This window comes from Paroedura picta, chromosome 1 (genome assembly GCF_049243985.1).
Source record: "Paroedura picta isolate Pp20150507F chromosome 1, Ppicta_v3.0, whole genome shotgun sequence".
Classification (NCBI taxonomy): domain Eukaryota; kingdom Metazoa; phylum Chordata; class Lepidosauria; order Squamata; family Gekkonidae; genus Paroedura; species Paroedura picta.
In genome coordinates, this window is record NC_135369.1 from 159,069,944 (window position 1) to 159,091,167 (window position 21,224).

General features: G+C 44.4%; 1 protein-coding gene across 4 annotated transcripts in view; it reads left to right on the forward strand.

Moving 5' to 3' along the window:
• The window catches only part of LOC143845327 (uncharacterized), a 467,259-nt gene that overhangs the window by 106,499 nt on the left and 339,536 nt on the right, over nucleotides 1–21,224 (forward strand). For 2 of the 4 annotated variants that reach the window (XR_013224793.1, XM_077300016.1), the window contains exons 1-3: nucleotides 2,442–2,563; nucleotides 11,667–11,733; nucleotides 12,577–12,648. The exons of 1 other annotated variant lie outside the window; for it this stretch is intronic. The gene's annotated coding sequence lies outside the window, so the exon portion shown is untranslated. Of the gene's footprint in view, nucleotides 1–2,441; nucleotides 2,564–11,666; nucleotides 11,734–12,576; nucleotides 12,649–21,224 lie in introns of those variants that run through there. One more of the 4 variants, XM_077300105.1, reaches the window with a different exon arrangement.

A 21,224-nucleotide genomic window follows, 5' to 3' on the forward strand; every position in this document is an offset into this window, starting at 1 on the left:
CCCTGGTGGCTGGAATGCTTATCTGCGGCTGGGAAGCACACCCGCTTCATGCATCCAGGCCGTGGAGAAGCGTTTCCTCCCACCCCTCCCCCTGCTGGTGGCCGGAACGTTTCTCTGCAGCCAGGAAACACACCCGGTGCGTCCAAGAGGCGCTGGGTGTGCATCCAGGCTGCAAAGAAGCGTTCCCTCCCCCCTCCCCCTGGCAGCTGGAACACTTCTCTGCGCCTGGGAAGCACACCCGTGCTCCCGGCCATGGAGAAGTGTTCCCTCCCCCCTCCCCCTGGCGGCCAGGCCTCTTAGCTGGGGTCCTGCAAGTCCGTGGAGCAGCAGAGACTAACAGACGTGCCTGGCTTTAGCCAGGTGTGATGGCTCAGTGAGGGAGGGTGGGAGCTGCAGGGGCAGGGCCAATCAGGGTGCAGCTGGCTGCACCCTGATTGACCCTATTCCAACTTGGACAGCCCCTGAGGCTATTTCACACACATATATAGGAACCAATGGATAAGGATATCCCACCCCTCCTGACAAGTTGGCTTGGGGTGGCTTACAGAATAAAATGGGCTCAGTAGCCCCAGAACAATAAAACAATAAAATCAACATGCTCCCACCCTATTTTAACAATAAAACAGTGTAACAGCAACAAGATGGTGGGCAGAAATCAAAATACCTCCCCCCCGTTGCCCATATCCTGCCAACAAAGTAGCTGTCAGATGCACTTGCCATGTATCTAAGCTCAGGTGGAGATCAGTTCTCCTGATTTGAATCTCCAGCCAGCCATGGAACTTTCTGGATGACTAAAGATCAGTTACTCAGCTCTCCTGACAGGATAAAGTGGGGTAACCTCTATTTACTCTGTCCTATGCTGCTCAAAAGGTCAGAACACAAACATTATTTATGAACATCACCACCAGAAACGCAGACCCATGCGGGCTGGTGATATAGCTTCCACACGTGGTAGTTTTCTGCATGCTTCCAAGTGTGCTCTGTGGGTATGATTGTCACTACCACTGTGGTGACTTGCTGCCTCTTCTTTTTGTTCTTTTTCTCATGAGTGCCCTATAGTGCTATAGCGATTCTGTTCTGTTCAACGTTGAGATAGGTAAATGGCAGTAGCTCATTATAGCACTTAAAAGTAAATCCTCAGAAGGTCCTCTGATGATCCAGCAGGAAGATGTTGCTAGAAAAATGGTACCTACAAAGGGCTGTCTTTCACATGTGGAATCAAATCATTCCTTCAAGTCGGCATGCATATTGGGCATTCCCATTGCTCTCTGAGAGGCACAGAATGTTGAGGGGAACTGAACATCTGTTAAGAAACGAGGAAGAGGGCATTTCTTAGCTCAATCTGCTAAGTACTTATAATATTTTAGAGGGGAGTTGCAGGTGGTGGTAGGGAACTTTCTCAGCCATTTATCCCCACCCTGTTGTCCCTTGCAGGCTTCCAGCTTTACTTCCTTTATTAAATAACTTTTCCTAATGCTTTAAATGTGATTTTGGGAGTGGTGGTCATATAAATCCAATAATAAACAAACAAACAAACAAATAAATAAATAATTTTGAAAAGAGAAAATTCAGTTTAGAGTTCTATTTTGGCCCCATATCCGACCCGTGCAGCCTATGATGTGTGCACAGAAGATATTTCTCCCTCCAAATTGTTCAGTCATCTCTGACACTCTCTTCTTTTAGTCTGGTCATGCTACCTAGGCTGTAATGGTGGTTTCTGTGTGTGGAAATGCCCTCCAGGTTCTAGCAACTGAACTTGAAAAAAGGAATGTACCATAAGGAAGAATGGCACAATGAGGTATTTATTTATTTATCTATCTATTTAATAGATAGATAGATAGATAGATAGATAGATAGATAGATAGATAGATAGATAGATAGATAGATAGATAGATAGATAGATAAACAATTTTGAGAAGAGAAAATTCAGTTTCGAGTTCTGTTTGGCTCCATTTCCGAGTCCAGTAGCACCCTGTCATGTAAGGAGTTCATATTCTGAGGAGGAGTGCTTGCACTTGAAAGCTCACACCCTGAATAAATCTTGGTTGGTCTTAAAGGTGCCATTGGACTCTGATTTTATTGTGCTACCCTTTTGAATACAAATAAGCCATCTGCCACTCATGTTTATTTGGGAAGTATTCTTTTTTTGTTCTGCACGCATATTTTATTGTGTGGAGAAGGTGCATTAGCATAAATGTTGGGCCCAGTGACTGTAGGTCACCAAGTTCTGAAAGCAGCTTCAAACAGTAAGCCTTGTAAGCAATGCCGGCATAATTTAGCAGCCGTCACTCAGTGTCTGTGGAATTTTGAGTTTTAAGGTCCTCATAGGCCCTTCCCCCGCATATCACTGTTGCCAAGTTTAAGTCTTCTATGACATCAGATCACAACGCATCATGAGCAACAGAGAAGCCATGACATGTTTACCTGTCAGATCACAGCAAATCAGCAACTTCCAATGGAAGGGCATCAGGAATGTATAGCATTTGGAGATTCCGCTGAGTATATCTGACAGTGAATGTTGACATTCACAGGCGCATGTTGAAAGTTCCAGGCACATTTCATGGTTGGTTGAAAACTCAGAGATATGCTGTGAAAATATGATATTCCGTATTCACTAAAGTGTGTATCAGTTTTGAAGAAAGGCCCCGTTTATTTCAGCTATTTGCAAAGTTTATCTGGGATGGTCAGAATTCAGATGTGAGTGATGATACTGAAATATAGTACATGGAACACGTAAGGAAGTGAAATCGTGAAACCACAGCATGACCTATGTGATTTCCCAGTAACGGAGAACATAAAGTTCATGAATAGTGTCTCCTGTTTTAGATGTTTTAGAATAAATGTGTCAATTGGAGAAACAGACGAAGCCTTGGGAGGCCTCAATTCGGAAAAAGAGCTCCTTCATGCTCTTAGCCGTGCCACTGTGTTTCTGCCTCAGTTCCCCGTAATGGCAAGACTAATGGTCCGTCTCGGGAGGGTAGCAACGATAAATGAAATGAGGAAATGTTGTTACCTGCCTGGAAATCTATGAATCTGGTGAGCTGTAAATTTAAATCACAACTGAACTTGTGAACTCCAGCACATTTTAGCGGAGTCTAAATTCACAGGTCTGCTAGTTACGGTGTAGGAGCTGGACTTTCCGATTTACTGTAGAGAAATCTTTCCGAACAGCTAAGATTTAAACGCATTTTTCCCCAACTAGTTCATGCCTTATCTCCGCTTCCATGACAATTGGATTTTAAAGGTTCACAGGAGCGAATGTTGACGTAAGAATCATTATGGAATAATGCTGAGTGCCTGGAAAAAAAAACAGCTTGAAGATGTGATGCTGTACTTTGCCCTCTCACTTCCTCCCCTCCTTTCCTCCCATTTTCTCCTGAGGGCACACCCAAATGTTCAGTATTCCCTGGGCCCCCTGGATTGCTTGTGTAAAAAAATGTCAAAATGTTGGCTGCCATAAGTATGGATTGGCAGAAGGCTACAGGGTTACAAACTGCGCACCATTTTAAAGAGCTCTGATCATAGGGTGTAAAACAGAGATTACGGATGGAGTTCTTGTGCATTTTGTGAACGCAGAATTGTGCGTCAGCCAACATCATCTTTTCATTGCCTTTTCTTTGCTTATAAGTGAAATGAAACGTCAGTATGCTGCAGGAAATATGGGAAAATTAGTTGAAATTAGAAGGAAGGAGGTCAACAGAGCCTGTGCTGTGTGCCATTTTTCACCCCATATACAACAAGAAATTAGTTATCAATATATTCCCCTGGTGTACCGATCTGGGAAGTGTACATTAATGATGGAAAATGAAATAAAAACTATATTTGTTAACCTGACCAGCCTCTGGCTAAATACTGTATTAAATGTGTACCACCGTTTTATTTGTAGTTAGTTTGTTTTAGTGTATTATTCATTGTGTTGTATAGTTTTATACCGTATACTCTTTTTAATGCCATTATTGTGAACCGCCGCAAGCCAGCTTTCTGGGAGCGGGAATAGATAGATAGATAGATAGATAGATAGATAGATAGATAGATAGATAGATAGATAGATAGATAGATAGATAGATAGATAGATAGATAGATAGATTCTGATTCTGATTCTGATTCTGATTCTGATTCTGATTCTGATTCTGAACCTAACCAGCACAAAATGCTGGTGTACAAAGTGGGCCAATGTACATTTTGTTTTTATCCTGGCTCTGTGGATCAGGTTTATATGTGACAGCATAGCCTACTATGTGTGAATGGCTGGATGGTTTGTAATTGACCAACCTAAAAAGTAGCCAAAAAGGAGGTATGAGAGCAAGGTCTTCCGCTGCCTCGAATGAATCCAGCTGCAAGTTATTGATCATTTTATGATTACCTGTATTTTCAAGTATTCTGCAAAGATTGTTCTACTTCAAATGGGGTGGGAGGAGAAGAGAGAGGAAAACGGCTCCCATGATCAACATCCCCCCCCTCCCCAGCAGTATTTTAAAAACTCTATTTTTACAGCTGAATAGCTACGGACTTGGAATTTGCTCAGTGCTTTATTTTTTTTTTAGTCTTAGCTGGCCGTTTTTGTGAACATGCAATTTCCTACAGAACTTTCTTGGCAGATATCAGCTGGTAATTGTCCCTGGCCCTCCTTTCTTCTCCCCCACTACCGTTCCCCTTCAGCTTATGTGCAATTAAGGTGAACAGAAATGATTTCCTGCCAATGAAAAATGCTGTTCAAGGAAGTTTGCCAGAAAGCCCCTCTGTTTTGTTGTGGAAAGAACGTTCACTCGAGTAATTGGACTGAAGATTTCTGTGTCCTTTCAGAGCAGCAAAATATATTGATCTCTGTAGTGTTTTTGCATCTGCAATAAATTCTTCAAAATCAGCACAATTGTTATTGTTCTGAAAAAATTGATAATTGGGCTCCAGGGATTAGTAAATGTAGAGGCTTAGCCTATTAGCGGGCATCTGGAAGCAGTGTGCAGCTATTGCAAATGTCACATTTTTAGAAAATATCTGAATTGCTATGATTAGGTTATCATGTCACTTTCACTATTTCTAGCCAAGTGATGTAGCTGAATATGCTTTCCAAACACAAAGAGTTTTGAGGGAGGAAGTCTTTAAGTTACTGGCGTAAAGTGCCATATTTCCGGCACTGTTAAATACCCCCTCTTCCCTTTCCTTGTTATCTCTTGTACTTACAGATCTTGTAACCAATTCCCTCTTTTTCATTCTTCCATCTTTCTTCAGCACTGTGATGACTGACTAGCTTACACCCTGGCACAAAGACATGACTTTGCTGTTCGATGATTGGAGGAAACTGGGGGATGCAATGGTATATAATTAGCTCTGGAAAAGTGCCAGGCGTGCAAAACCCTTTTAGAGGCAGAGCCACCTGGCAGTTTACGATAGTGATGTTTCTGCCGCTTTAAAGGCTTTCTAGCGTCCTTGTTAGGAAGTTGGGTTATTCATGCTTCCTTTTTTCCGCTTTACAAAATGAATTGTCTATTTATTTTGTAAAAAAGAGAGAACACTCTAGCTTGATGAGATTATCTCACATAACATGTTGCAAGATGCACAAGGATTTTTTTGGGAGAGAGAAGATGAAGAGTTGGTTCTTATATGCCGCTTTTCCCTACCCAAAGGAGACTCAAAGCGGCTTACAATTGCCTTCCCATTCTTCTCCCCACAACAGACACCCTGTAGGGTGGGTAAGGCTGAGAGAGCCCTGATATCACTGCCCGGTCAGAACAGTTTTTATCAGTGCCGTGGCGAGCCCAAGGTCACCCAGCAGGATGCATGTGGGGGAGCGCAGAATCGAACCTGGAATGCCAGATTAGAAGTCCGCACTCCTAACCACTACACCAAACTGGGGGTTGCACAGCTTCCTAGCATATGTGCAACCAATGTACATATGGATGAATAGTGATCATACATGAGGGTCTTTCAGTAGAATCTCCTTCGTGCATTGTGGCCTCCGTCAGAAGGGTCCCATATAGAATTCTTCTGCAGGATTCCAGGGAGTGCTTACCATGCAAGTGAACCTCATTATAGTGGTGGCAGCTGACACTGATCTGCCAACATGGCTGGTGACTTGAATAAATCAAAAATGTTAAGCACAGCAGTACATGGTATTTCTGTTGGGCAGCAGCTCTCTGACAATCATAAGATGGTGGCAGATTGTAGCCAAATACTGGGGTGGATCCAGACAGCTGCTCCAGAAAGGGGAAAATGCCTTCCTTATGCCCAAAGGAACTTCCTCCTGATTAAAGTAACTCTTCTGTTGGCGGAAGAACCATTTAAGTAGAAGGAAAGTTGCTGGATTCATCCCAGACCTTCTCACTGACAGCATAGCCCTCTTAGTCTCTAAAGGAGAGCACCAGTCGGCTTCTTCTTACTTGGGTCTTAGAACAATAAGGACACCTTGACTTTAGTAGGAGAGAATTCAGCATTTACTCAGCAGGAAAAGGAAGACATAGTGCATACTATATAAATATACTTTACTGTGTCTCTCTCTGTATGTATATATTTATAGACTGACAGACAGACAGATTGATAAAACCTTATAAAATCGAAACTGACAACTCACTCCCTACCTGATTGGTGCTCCCTGGGTGTGTGCCACCACTAGAGCACTCAACCAGTGAGGGCCAATAGTTCAAACTGTACTCTTTCATCGAGGGCCAATCGGTTCAAATACCACTCTGCCAACAAGGGACAATCAGCTCAAATTGCACTCTGCCAATGAGGGCCACTCAGTTGAAATTGCATGCAGATGACTCACTCTCTACCTGATTGCCCCTCACCTGCAAATATTCCCCCATTAGGAGATGGCCTTCAGTCAGAAATAGCTCACCCTGGTAATTTAGCCCCAATCAGGAGGAAGCTCACAGCCAGGAAAGGCTAATAAGTAGTTTGCTGTCTGCCTCCAATTTACGAACAGTTTTAGAAGTTTGTTGGGTGGGAGAGGAGCCAGCCTCAGAATATGTTATACTGCCAGTAAGTTGCCCTGGGAACTTTCAACTCAGGGGGGTTGAACATGCTGCCTCCTGGTGCAGCCTTTGCACATCTTCTGGAGGGGGGGATATGGGAGGTCCAGAAGCAGCTCCCTGTCACCCCTCTGGGACCCAGGGCAGCCATGAAAAGTCTCTGCCCTGGGAATGTTTACTCATGAATAAGTCATGTAAGGTTTGAAATTTGCAATCTGAGAAGGGAAGAATGCTTTAGGAGTAACCATCACAGGCAATTGCAGCAGGGAAAATAAGGCTGGGAAGATGCAGACTTTCCCTTTCCATATGGATACCACCTCGGTCCTGCTGCAGTCTTCCCAAAACCTAGCAAATTTGAGACCAATGGCATGGAAGATGGGGAAACTGTAGGTGGGGCACAAAAGTACCATGTAGCCATGGGGACCTGTGGAGAGGGGAGTTTCCCAGTAGCACCTTCCCAGTAGAAGAGTTGTTTTTATACCCTGCTTTTCCCTGCCCAAAGGAGTCTCAGAATGGCTTATAACAGCTTTCTTTCCTCTCCCCACAACAGACCTACTTATGAGGTAGGCGAGGCTGAGAGAGCTCTGAAATAAACTGCTCTGTGAGAACAGTTTCTAACAGGACTGTGACTAGCCCAAGGTCACCCAGTATGTGGAGGAGCAGGGAATCAAATCCAGCTCACCATATTAGAAGCTGCTGCTCTTAACCATTACACCAAGTTGTACAAATGGCCATTGCCTTTAAGAGGTGTAGCTAGAGCACAGGCAGAAGAAGCTGTTGCAGGAGGATGGTGTAAGTTTTTTTTTTACTTGCTCAGTGAGTGTTATGGGATTCTTTTCCTTCAAATATGGACCTTCTGGGCAATGGCTTCTCAGAGCAATTCAAGGAGAGAGCTACTTAGGTACTTCCTACACAGAGAGGTGATTGTGTGCTTCATAAGGTGTGCAATTGGACAAGGGAGGAATGCTTTTGTCTTCTGTGTTCTCTCTCTCTTTCTCTCTCTGTGTGTAGAGGGGAGTGCTACACAGCCCCCATCCCCGTCCCAAGCAGCTCTTTCCTCCAGGGGAACTGATCTTTGCAGTCTGGAGAGGAACTTTCATTCTGGGGGTTCACCAGGTCAGGCATCCCTGAACAATGGCAGGGATGCTAGCCTCTAGCTGGGATCTGGAGATCTCACTTCTGGGGTTTTCTGAAGCCTGAGGAACATTTCAGGGGTTTCTTAATGGGGTAAAAATTGAGAAAAGCTGACATAGAGGCAGAAATTGAGACACCCTCTGTAAGTTCTTTGCCAATCAATGTTTTCATGCTTAATTGTAACATACAACTGTTTTTGATTTACTTTGATATTGAATTGAACTGAAGAACATACAGACTGAAAGGTTTTCAGTTCTTCAAGCAAATTTTGATATCAATTAAATATTTTCATTGAAGGAAGAAACTGACAAGTTTATTAATTATTTGGTGTTTATTGTTATTACCAATTGCCCCCACCCTGCTGGGCCCACTGAGGCCTCTGCCAGCCTTAGCAGCGCCCATCCGTGTCTGGGGGGACCAGGAAGCCTCCCTGTGGTGTGACAGGAATCATGGCCATGGTGCTGGCCCAGAAATGGTCCCCTGCTGGCCCTGTGGGATGCAGGGCAGCCAGGAGAATCCTTGTCCTTCTCCTTCTTGGATCAGGGCTCGGCACTGCTGACTTGAGACTGGGGTGCCACACATGCTGAATTGGGGGCAAGGTGCTGTGCACACATGCTGAACTGGAGTCATGGCAGTGTGCCCTTTGGTTTGGCCCTCTGTCCAGAAACATCCTTCTGCTGGTCTAAGGGGATGCAGGGCACCCAGGAGAAGCCTCACCCCTCCCTGCCTCCCTCCCTTCTTCCCCCTCCTTTCTCCTTTCCTTTTTCTAGTGCTCTTTATCTAGTCTCCTTCCTTCCTTCCTTCCTTCCTTCCTTCCTTCCTTCCTTCCTTCCTTCCTTCCTTCCTTCCTTCCTTCCTTCCCTCCTTCCTTCCTTCCTTCCTTCCTTCCTTCCTTCCTTCCTTCCTTCCTTCCTTCCTTCCTTCCTTCCTTCCTTCCTTCCTTCCTTCCTTCCTTCCTTCCTTCCACAGGCTTCCATGCTACCAAAATATCTCTCTCCCTATCCCGCACTCTCTTCCATGGCCAGAAAGCTTGGGGTGGTGGTGGTAGTGGAGAGTTGCAAACTCTGGGTTGGAAAATACCTGGAGGATTTGGCTTTGGGGCTGGAAGTGGACATGATTTTGGGTGGACAGGGACCTTGCTGGAGTCTGCTCCTCTGAGTTCCCCCTTCAGAACAGCTAATTTTGTCACCTGAGGATCCTCAGTCCCAGATAAGGACTGCCATGCAAGTCTTGTTGTACACTGCCCTGAGCTGACATAACATGAGGAGTGGAATAGAAGCTCAACAAAGAAACAAACTTGATTTTTCTTTACTTGTACGTTTAGTAATTCTCATGATACATTCAAAGCATATGCAGCTGATAATGGGATTGAAATCACACATTTACCCAGGTTCTGCTACAAGGTTTTATTTGGGATGTGAATGTACGTTGGCTCTATGTTACAAACAGGTGTAGTCATGTATGCGTAGAGTACATATATTCACCGAAACGTGAACAGGCTTAATGAAGGGTGGTAACAGAAGGAGGTTTTAAGTGGCTAGTTGAAATGCAGAGAGAAATGGGAAACTGGGTTGCTGTGAGGGAAGGGACATTTCCGGTGTGCAAAGAAACACAAACATTTGGGCATAAATGAGGCCACAACATTTGTTAAATACAAATAAGCGTAGGCATAAACCTGTGCAGGGGGGCAGACCCAATGCCCCAATCCCCTCCCGCCAGTAGTCATGCCAACCATACTTTACAGGAGGGGAAAACCCACCCCCACCGGCAGGCCCGCCTGCGGGGTCCGAGCGACACACCTGTCATGCTCCCCCTCTCCATCAGGCCTGCTGAACTGTCTGGAAGGGGCTGCTTGGAAGAAGCCCATGGGCATCAGCCTCTGTTGTGGTCTCGCTTAGCTGCCCCTTAGCAGGGTTCCTGTTTGGGGAGACCCTGCTGCTTTGGCACATGTGTAGCCTCATAGGGAGTCTCCTGAGACTAAGTGGAACCCCATCACTTGTGTGTGCTCTGCCTCCAAAGGATCCGGCCCCCAGCAAACCACCAGCTGTGACAATGAAACATAACCACAACAAAATAGGGAGGGGAGGTGGTTGCCTGGCACTGGTTGTCTCTTATGAAGCTGCCCTACTGGTGACCACGCCCCGCCCTACGGCAACCGGGCATCCACATGGCCAGCCAGCAGGCCTCCCCTCAGCGCTTCTGGAGCCCTTGCCCCCCCAGCTGCGCCGTCTACTCTCTGAGGTGTGTGTGTGTGTGTGAAGGGGGGGATGCGTGAAGGTATTTATGAAGAAGAGTTGGTTCTTATATCCCACTTTTCCCTACCCGAAGGAGGCTCAAAGCGGCTTACATTCGCCTTCCCTTTCCTCTCCCCACAACAGACACCCTGTGAGGTGGGTGAGGCTGAGAGAGCCCTGATATCACTGCCCGGTCAGAACAGCTTTATCAGTGCAGTGGAGAGCCCAAGGTCACCCAGCTTAGCGGTCGGCAACCTTCTGGTTGCTGCGGCCTGCTGCTGCCGCCGAGTAAAGGGAGAGCACGGCCCGGGGCTCCGCGCACGCGCGGCAGCCCCAGCACAAACGCGCATGCGTGGACTTGCTGCGCGTGCGCGTTTGCGTCTGGCGGGGGCGCAAACGCATGCGCGCGGAAGCACTGTGCACGGGCGCATGTGCAGAACTGCCACACGTGCGCGTTTGCACCGCCGCGTGCGTTTGCGCCGCCACGGCTCTCCCTCCCTGCCCCTCCAGGCCGCCAGGGCTCTCTCTCCCCGCCCCTCCAGGCCGCCAGCTTTTCTTCCCCCCTCCCAAAGCAAGAAGCTTGCCAGGCCACAAGCTAATTGGCTGCTTTGGCGGCTGGTTTGCTTGTGGGCTGGCGAGCTTCTTGCTGCTGGGGGGGCGGGAAGAGGGAGCCGCGGCCTCGTGCCACGGCCCGCAGGTTGGGGACCACTGACCCAGCTGGCTGCATGTGGGGGAGCGCAGAATCAAACCCGGCTTGCCAGATTAGAAGTCCACACTCCTAACCGCTACACCAAGGAAATACAGCTAGATGATAACAAAATGCTTTCCTGCTGTTATTGAAACTCTCTAGAGTCGGCGGCTTCCAAGTTTGGGGAGGTGTGGCTAGAATAACTTGGCTGAGAACCCTTTTACCATTAAACATTCTCTTTATATCTTTTTAGAGATAAAGCTAGGCCTTAATTTTGGATTCTATTAGAAGTGTTCAAAGATAACATTCAACAATTGCTTGCTGCTGCCTATACAACCCCACCCCCCATGTTCTTTCCCAGCAGAGAACTGCAAAAGAATGGAAAGCAGAATAGAATTATTAGATCTCACAAAGATAACAGTCTGATTACCTCCAGGCTGAGTGTATTTCCTGCGAACAGCCAGTCACGGAGAAGGCTTACGGTCTAGCAATATGCTTCAGGCTTGTAATTATTTTTTTTAAACTGCATTTCAAGTGTTAGAACACATTGCATAAGTAAAATGCCACGACCATGTTGAAACACAAATCGATCATGTTACCGTATATTAAAAGATTTCTATATTGTCTGTTTTCACATCACAGACATTTTTGTGTTTCCTGCTCCACAGATTGATGCCTGCCCCTCAGTCCTTTAATTTCTCTAGTTGAGGTAAGAGCACTTATTTTCTAATGAATATGTAAATCTATGGAGCTGTCTTGTTTCGAAGACCATCTGTTCAATAAAGCTGACTTGAATTCTTGTCATGTTATGCATCATCATATGTATGCATATTGCGCGCATGTCAAGCAATCGTAAGTAGGGAATTTGTATACTGAAACGTGAGATCTTTATGATCTGTAAAGGCAGTCAGTTTCCAAATGGATCAGTGGACATTTGCCAAAAGCGTCGCCTCTTCAAAGTAAGGATTTTGAGCATTGAGAAAATTTGGCCTATTCCTGAGTAATATATGCACAGATTTCCATATTTAGTTTTAGCTACGCAGAACGTAGAACTTCACAGAACTTCAACATTAAGGACAGCAGGCTCCATACTGCCATTCAGTCTTCCTAATAGAAAAACACTAGAGGTAGAGTTGCTACTAATGTTTTGGCAAATGCCTGGAAATGATGAGGGTTATGCCTGGGGGGATTGGGGGAGGATGTGACGTCACTTCTGGGGGACACTCTAGCAATCTTCCCTAACCTTTATGGTAAATACAACAGCATCACTATGCAGGCCATTTTTTTCACCACTTTCCCCCTCCCCCTTACTCCCCAGTTTCCCAAGGGTGGGGGATTGAGTTTAAGGCCATGGATTTACCTATGGCAGTGGGCTAATGGCAAGGCCTAATGAGACAAGAGTGAAGGATATCCATGATCTTCTAAATTAATAGGAGTTGCCAGGTGTGGGCATGCCAACTGGATTTGGCCATACTGCTATGGAAGAGCATTCCCAACTCCCTGCACGCCCCTCATGCTGTTTTGCTGATATAAATCATTCTTCCCTCTCCAGTTCCTCTTAATCCTATGTGGAGTGGTGCAAATCAGGAAAGAACCAGGGGAAAAGATCTAAAAGCCCAGTCAGGTAATGTGCGATGAATCCTTGATGGAAGATTTCTGATTTCAAATGATTAGAATTACTTCGAAGTATATTTCTCTGAATGCAAATTGTAACATCAGTAGATCTCAACATAATATTTTCTATCCTGTAGCTCACAGTAGTGGGGCAACAGGAGTGCTCCCTACCTTAAATATGGACAGAAGCGCAAAATGGGACTCAGGAAATGAGTAATAAATAAGAAATAATGTTATGTGTTTTGGTTTCACATTTGGAATAATATGGCCCAGTATGAGAGTTTCAAATGAAAAGCTTGTTGGGAGGTTAATTGTTGATAACAAAGAAGAATGGTGCTCATGGCTCTTCTCTTTGGCTCCGTGTCTATAGTTTAAGATTGTAACCCCCTTTTCACAACTGAATACTGCTAAAGGCAAGGCGATAACTGGAGATAGGTTACTTCTGCTCCAGCTACTGAGTAATAGTGGGGCTAAGGCAACTTGTGGGTTTTTCTAATTTTTTTGTTTGTACCGTCATACACATTGATGTATATCTCAGTGGCCTTACTAAACCAGGTTCCTGTAGAATCACCCAAGGCAAGAGTGGTCTGCTTACCATGGAATTTCAGCAACAGCACACAAAAGAACACAAAAGAGGTCCGTTCCCCTTGGGAAAATGGCTGCTTTGGAAGGTGGACTCTGACAGGTCTGCTGAGGTCTCCCCTCCACAAAGTCTACCCCCCAGACTCCACCCCCAAATCTCCAGGAACTTTCCACCCTAGAGTTAGCAGCTCTAATATCCAGCATTGGTTGCCCCTTGGAATTGTTATTGTTGTTAGGTGCGAAGTCGTGTCCGACCCATCGCAACCCCATGGACAATGATCCTCCAGGCCTTCCTGTCCTCTACCATTTCCCGGAGTCCATTTAAGTTTGCATCCACTGCTTCAGTGACTCCATCCAGCCACCTCATTCTCTGTCGTCCCCTTCTTCTTTTGCCCTCGATCACTCCCAGCATTAGGCTCTTCTCCAGGGAGTCCTTCCTTCTCATGAGGTGGCCAAAGTATTTGAGTTTCAACCCCCTTGGAATATCTTATTGCAAAAAGAATTAAGCTTTGCATGGAGTTTCAAGGTGGTTTGTTCACATTTACCTCTTAGACAGTAGCTTGCATTTAGCAATCTTTACTATGAAAATGGCTACCAAAATTGTGAGTGGAAAGCAGCGATGAAAAGGAAGCAAGGAGGAAGTAGCTTGCTAAATTTTTTTTTTTGCAAATTCCTGACTTATCCAGCTAACGTTATGGTGTAATATATCAAAATCTCATAGAATGTATGTGGATTGTGGCTGAATGAGTACATTGTTTTTTTCAGACTCTATTGAAGGTTATTTAGTAGAACACAGTTGCAGAGGCAAAATGGATAAAATTCTGTTTGGGATTGGGAATGCTAGTCAAGCATAAGAAAAGGTGTTCAAAGGAAATCTTACCTGTCCATTTTTCTTCTTGATCCTTTATTCATTTTAATTATGAAACGTATGGATTAATAATAGTAATAAAAAGACTTGCATGGACATACACTAAGGGTTTCATTCCCTGTGAATCTCAAACCATCTTGTGCTTTCACACCTTAAATATTTCACTACGCCATTGATTTAAATGATGTTTCTAAGGGATAGAACTAGACAGCTTTGGTGTGAATCCAGCCATTAATGAACACATGAGCCAATCAATGGTAGACTCAAAAGGTCATTGTATTTGCCTTGAAGGTCGATGCAGGGAATGAAACTGTTATAAAAGTATCCAGAGTTCAGAAGTCAAATATTTATTAACACTGAAGGGAAGACTGAGTTGATTACATGACTTCCAATTGGAAGGTAGCCTCTCTTCTTTCAAATAAAACACAATCAATATTGCTCAACCAAGTAGTCCTCAATTTATTAGATTTTTCCACTTAGAAAAGCCTCTGCAAAGTTCAATTTGCTTTATTGGTTCAGTGGAGAAGTACTGAAGCAGATCTGCATCTATGCTTTTTGCTGCTATTTGAAAAGCAGAGTCTCTCCTTCCTATTCCATGAAGCACAATAAGGCAAATCAATCTAGTGTATTGGTTGTTGCGACATTTGTGGCAAAATCTGTTTTTCCACAATGGTCATGCTTAAAATGGCATCACTCACTCAGAAGTCTTAGGCGTAATAATTTCACACAATTTTTTGCAAAGGCACTTTGGTTTTTAACTTCTGCTTACATTCAGTGTTTGGGATTGAAGTTTATTGTGGGACCGTTTACAGTTTTGCCTAGCTGACTCTTATTAAAACTGTAATTATGCTTTGTAATATAATATTATTATGCAAATAGCCATGTTCTAATTATACAATTAGACTTACACTAATTGTGTTATCTACAGAAGACTTTCTTTTCTATTTTTTTGGAAACTCAAGATGAATTATCTTAAACACTAATAGCAAATTGCCGTCCGCTGTGGGCACACGCACAATAACAATAGGATAAAATTAAAGGGGAAGGTTAAATCCTGTTACAACTTGGCTTTCCTCAGCTAAACTTGCGTCCTAATAGGTATGTTCATTCTGCCTCTCTCTCGCTATTCTCTTTGATGGTAACTATAAGCAGTCTCTATTTATAACAACTGTTTTCTACTTGCTTGGCTATCCAAATAATATTGTAGTTGTGTTTGCAGAGCTTTACTCAGAGCGTCTTCTGCTGTTAGCTTTTGAAGCCATGCTACCTTTCCATTAAAATGATCCACAAGGCGGCTCCACAGCAACTGTAGAAGTAAAAGCATTAAAAACACTATTGAACCAGCCCTAAACCAAATCAACAATGCAAATAAATTTAACAGTAGGAAGAACAATAAAATCGACAAATATCTTGGTATTTTGGAAGCTGACGACATCAGCTTGTTAAGGCAAATATAACCAAGGAGACCAAAGGGTTAGAAAGAGATTGTGAACAAAATTAACGTATGGGCAGTCCCAGTTCTAAGATACACAGCTCCCATTATCTATTGGAAACAAGCCGAATTAGAAACAATAGATTGCCAAACTCACATGCTTAACTTTCAGGAGACCTCTTCCATCTAATTTTCTTGCACTGAATGACTACACCAAGAAAAGCAAAGAGAAGTTTCTAGCTGAAGTGTACAAGGCAGACTCATTTAAGTTTACAGAAACCCAAGATTACAAAAAAGATTGAATAAAAAAACTCACTTTGACAACTGGAAGCAAAAGCACTTGCAAGGGCAATACTTGAAAGACATAGAGAACAAAGTTGATAACAAAAACACCTTGAAATCATGCCCTTGTTCCCTTCCCTTCAGGAACCCTTTTTGATCTTGGGAAGGTCGATTCCTAGGTCGCAGCCATAAAGTTTGATGTGGGAGGGGTGCACTGAGGAATAGAAAAGAGGCCCTTTCTGCCTCTTCCGTCAGCGTTGGACCTGAAAAGGAAGGAGAGGGTGATTTTTTTTACCCCTTCCAATGCAGCCTCCCTATGCATATGGCTGCTAAGACCATGTGGGCCCTGCAATCCCAGAAATCAACTTTCCTGGGATCCAGAAAGGAGTGTTAAGGGGAGGGGAACAAGGGAAAGACCTGCACATGTCGGTTCCTTCCAATGACAGATGGGCCCCCTCCCAAATATAGAACTATTTGTTAACGGCAGTCTGAAGACTGCATCAGCATAAACAAAATGGTAAGGCTGCTTTGCTCTGACTTGCTGAGGTTGCTGTTCGTTTGTTGGTTTTCAGATTTTAGTATTTTCAATGTTGAATCTGGTTTTACTGTTACCTACCTTTTATTAGTTTTGTAAGTTGCTTCTTCCTTTTCTTGGAGAAGTGGGACATAAAGAATTCAATGAATTTTTTAAAAGAAAATGAAAACGTTCTCTTCTTCAGCCTCTCTTAAGACATGGCTTTCTCTAATTCTCTTGGCCACTTTTCCAAATTGCCTTTGCAGAGCAGAAGAATTTTGATTTATACACTTTATTTTACTGAATGCAGCACTATTTCCTTTTGATCTATCACTACATACACAACATCTTGAAGTCACAAATCTTTTCTGAGGCATCCTAGCGCATAGGCACAGGAAGCTGAAGTCACATGTTCTGCTCCTGATGCTGTAAATTTATCAAGTGCCACAGCTGTATATGGAGAAATTAGCTTGATGCAGTTAATGGGTTCACCTCCACATAGTTCAGGCAACCTTACGCAAAGGTCATAGGAAGCACTAACTCCGATTTATGATATTGAGAAGTATTGATGTTTTATATATGTGATCTTCTAATTCGGTGAGGTGAGGGTGGGGTCAGGGTAATCTCACTGATCTAAGGGGAGCTTTATGGGAGTTCAGATGCAGGGTAAGCAGCACATTACGAAGGAATCCCTTTAGTTTTCACAACTAACATCTCCAGTCCTGAAGCTGCAGTGACAGATTTTGGGGGAGAGTCATTGGAAGAAATGCTAAACAGCAGAAGAGAACTTCATGTAATAATTCTGTAGATGTTCCCAAAGAGCTAATGGAGCAGATCCCCCTCCCATCCCTTTAGAATGTAGGTAGAAAGTGTGTGTGGGGGGGGGACATCCATGTGGGCCCTGCAATCCCTGCGCATGGGATTGCGCAGTTGCACTTCAGTTTATTCTTACAAGCTTTTCTTCATGCAAATGACATTAAGGTTTTAGAAGCTTCAGAGCGGAACACAGGAGAGGTCATGTGAGACGAAACAGCACAATTTCAGGACATTTCATATAAGCCAAGATGTGGAGGTTAAGTTGTAAGCATACCATTGGTGCGCTGAGGATGACTTGTGGTGAAGTGGACTGTAATGATTGAAAACCGTATTGCACACGGATGCTCACTTTCAATTATTTGCTCATGGCAGGCAACCTTTTTGGTCACTTGGTAGTGACAGTTGGGAGTCCTGGGGAAATCAGTCTCTTGGATATGATGAGCAATCGTTTGAATAGAACATTTCTTGTGCTTTTGGGTCAGCTACTGCCCAAGAAAGGTTTTTAAAAATCCGCCCAACCAATCAGAGGCTCTGCTGGGCATGATAGCCCAGGGCCTGGTCTGGGTGTTTTGGAATCGTTTGCCTAGTGTGCAGCACCCAAACAGAGTGACCAACAGACTGGAAAACCTTTTCAAAATGTTATTCGACTGCAGAAGAACAAAATGACACAGGGGGGTTGTCTCAGAAAAGCCTGTGTGTCAAACAAAGAATTACACGAGCTTTTATAATATTTCATTGAAGGCAGGGAAAGATGATGCTTTTCAGGTCAAACCAATAACCTTGGGTCTCCACCCCTTTGCATGTCCCACAGGACCACCCCATTGCTATTATGCTAAGTCACCGAAAAAAGGTTACAAAAGGCAATTTCCCATTCTTTCTCAATCCTCTGGTAACAAACAATGGCATGATATAAACAACTGTCCCTGACCTTCAGAATAGAACATATCAGATACAGTCAAAAGCAAGTTCCTGGGCCTTCTATTGCGAAATGGTTTGGTACACTAAGCTTCTCTTTACAGAACAATTATAAAAAAAAATTATTTCACTCTCCTATACATCAGGCAGAAACTCCACCTGGTCCCTCTCACAAGTTGAGTACCATCACTTACAGAGTGGAACGTTGGGGATCCCTGATGTCCCTGTTTAATTTCCCATCAGTCTATCACACAGTGTGTGACATTTTCCAGCCGAATGTGTGGAATGATTAGGTTGAAAGGGTGGCGAAGACATGGTGAAAATTCTGCTTGTGGTGAAGAATATGCAAAAGGCTCATTCACACATGCACATAATCACTTTTTATTACAACCAACGAGCAATTAACATAAACTTTTAGTCCAGGGGCACCTTTTCAACCAACCAAGTTCTATTCACGGTATAAGCTTTCATGCACAAGCACGCTTCTTCAGATACATAGAAGTTCATATATATTTTGAATAAAATGTGGTTGCCCTTAAAGGTGCCACGGGACTCCAACTTTCTTTTGCTGCTTCAGACCAACATGACTACCCACCTGAAGCTATTAACATGCTTGGGTGGGCTCACCATGAGATGTTTTCTGCTAGCCATTAAAACTGGAATGATTTCTGCACTTCTGGACCTTGTGATTGTGAGAAAATTATGTGCAGAATATTGAGGAAAAGCCAGAGATTATCTGAGCTTATCTAGTTTCGATGTATTGGAACTTTGCGATGGTTTCTTAAAGGAAAAGGCATAATTTAAGAGCAATAACTTGGCAAATGGGAAGGAAGGCAACAGGGTATAGCTCAGGGCATTTCCGCACTCGTTAAATGTAGTGAAATGCTTACCTTATGTAGCCAATGTATTCCAGCCTCTCCATATGACGTCGCCAGTATTCAGCGACTGGGGATTAACAGGCCAGCTATATCCTCCATTTTAAAGTGCTGCTTGGGGAATTGTATAACGTGTATTCCCCAACCTGTTTAGCAGTAGCTACCGGAGAGCAACCAGCAGGCAAGCAGCAGAAGGAAGATATTTATTTATTTATTTATAATTGGATTTATATACCGCCGTTCGCCAAAAGGTCTCACGGCGGTTCACAATAAAGTATAAAATCAAAGTAAAATCACATAGAATCCCATTATTACAATAAAAGATGGCATTCTATTCTATAACTTTCCCCGCTTGTTCAGAGAGAGGTTGGGCGTTAATCCTGTAAGAGAGAGAGGAGAGAAAGACTGGCCAATGGATTAGGGATCTTGGAAGGAACCCGGGCTCTGCCCTGGCCTCAACCATATGCCTGGCAGAAGAGCTCCGTCTTACAGGCCCTGCGGAAAGATGGTAATTCCGACAAGGCCCTTAGTTCCTCCGGGAGCTCATTACACCAGGTTGGGGCCAGGACCGAAAAGGACCTGGTCCTGGTCAAGGCCAGGCGAACGTCCCGGGGGCCCGGGACAGTCAGTAGATTCATACCCGCAGAGCGGAGAGCCCTGCGGGGGGCATAAGCAACCAAACGGTCCCGCAGGTAAGTAGGACCCAAGCTGCGTATGGCCTTAAAGTTTAATACCAACACCTTAAACTTGACCCGGAAAAAGACTGGTAACCAATGAAGATGATGGAGTACCGGCTGAATATGGGCCCTCCAAAGTGTCCTAGTGAGGACCCTAGCTGCCATATTTTGTACCAGCTGTAACTTCCGGATCAGAGTCAAGGGTAGGCCTGCGTAGAGTGAGTTACAGTAGTCTAGTCTGGAAGTGACTAGACTATGGAATATGGAGGCTCAAACGCACTTAAGGCGCCTGCCTCATCCCGCCCTCACACCATCTCCCTCTCCCTTGTTTTAAAAATGGATAACTTCCTGGAGCTACAAATAGATGGACAAGCGTGCAGACGATGCCAGAAATAAAAGATTCCCCCCCAAAGATTTACCACAAAGCATATCTCTCTAAAGTCTCCCCCCCTAAAATCAGGAGTGAGAATTTTTAGAAGTATCAAAAACTTGTGATTCCATAAGGAGTGGCATTCAAAAAGCTCTACGCATCTATGAGTAGATCCGTTTTAAACAGAGAAGCATGAATAAAAAAAAATAGCATGCATTGCGGGACCTTTGAAGCATGGAGAAAGGGGATTGGTTGCCTGGATTGATGGACAGGTGGAAGAGAGTCACATATAAAGTGCATTGCTCCCTTCCACCATTTGCAGCAGCAGATATGGAGGGTGAGAAACGCAAAAATGCGGCAGATGAAAGTGACACAAGAAAAAGGTGAGGAGGGGCTTGGAGGCGCGATAATATTTAGCGCTACACCATTCAACTGGCATAGCGCTATTTTTCTGGTGTGCGGAAATGCCCTCAGTCTTGGCAGTCCAATCTTGTCAGATCTCAGAATGTAAGCACGTTTAGTAGGAGGCCACAGAAGAAGACTCTGCAGAGGAAGGCAAGGACAACTTCCTTTTGCTTCTCACATGCCTTGAGAGACCTTTGCTGGGTTCACAAGTCAGCTGTGACTTGACCGTACTTTACACACACGCATCACAGCAACCATTAGGTTTATGTAACTAGAACTTTAATTTGCTTTGATGCCCAGAGATTTTTCATTAATGACTAGAGGCAAAGCCCAGTGCGCCCAGGAAAGCACTGGGCGCTAGGAGGCATGTCTGGACTGTGGCCTTCGTGGGTGCTGGCCACATGGTAAAAGCATAAATCATGGTTTTGACATCCCCTTCCCCCTGCTTCCCACTTTATCAAGATTCAGTGTGGTGTAGTGGTTGAAGGATGGCAACTCTAATCTCAAGAGCTGGACTTGATACCACCTCCATGTGCAGCCAGCTGGGTTGCCAACTTCCAGGGGAGCCAAGAAAAAGGAACAATAATTAGCTGTACAATAAAGTCTATTTTGAATAAATAGACTTTAACATACAGCCATCAATTTGTTTCTCAGCTTCTATTTAGTGGGATCGACAGGTTTTTGTTTTTGAACCTCATGGGGAGGCCTGGAGGAACAACTGGTGTCCAGGCAGCAGTCCCCATGGAGAAAACAGGTGCATTTGAGAGTGAGCTCCCCCCCCCGCACTCTCTGGATGCAGAGAAGGCAGAGAAAAGTGCTTAGCCAGCAGTTGCTAATCTGTGACCTGGTG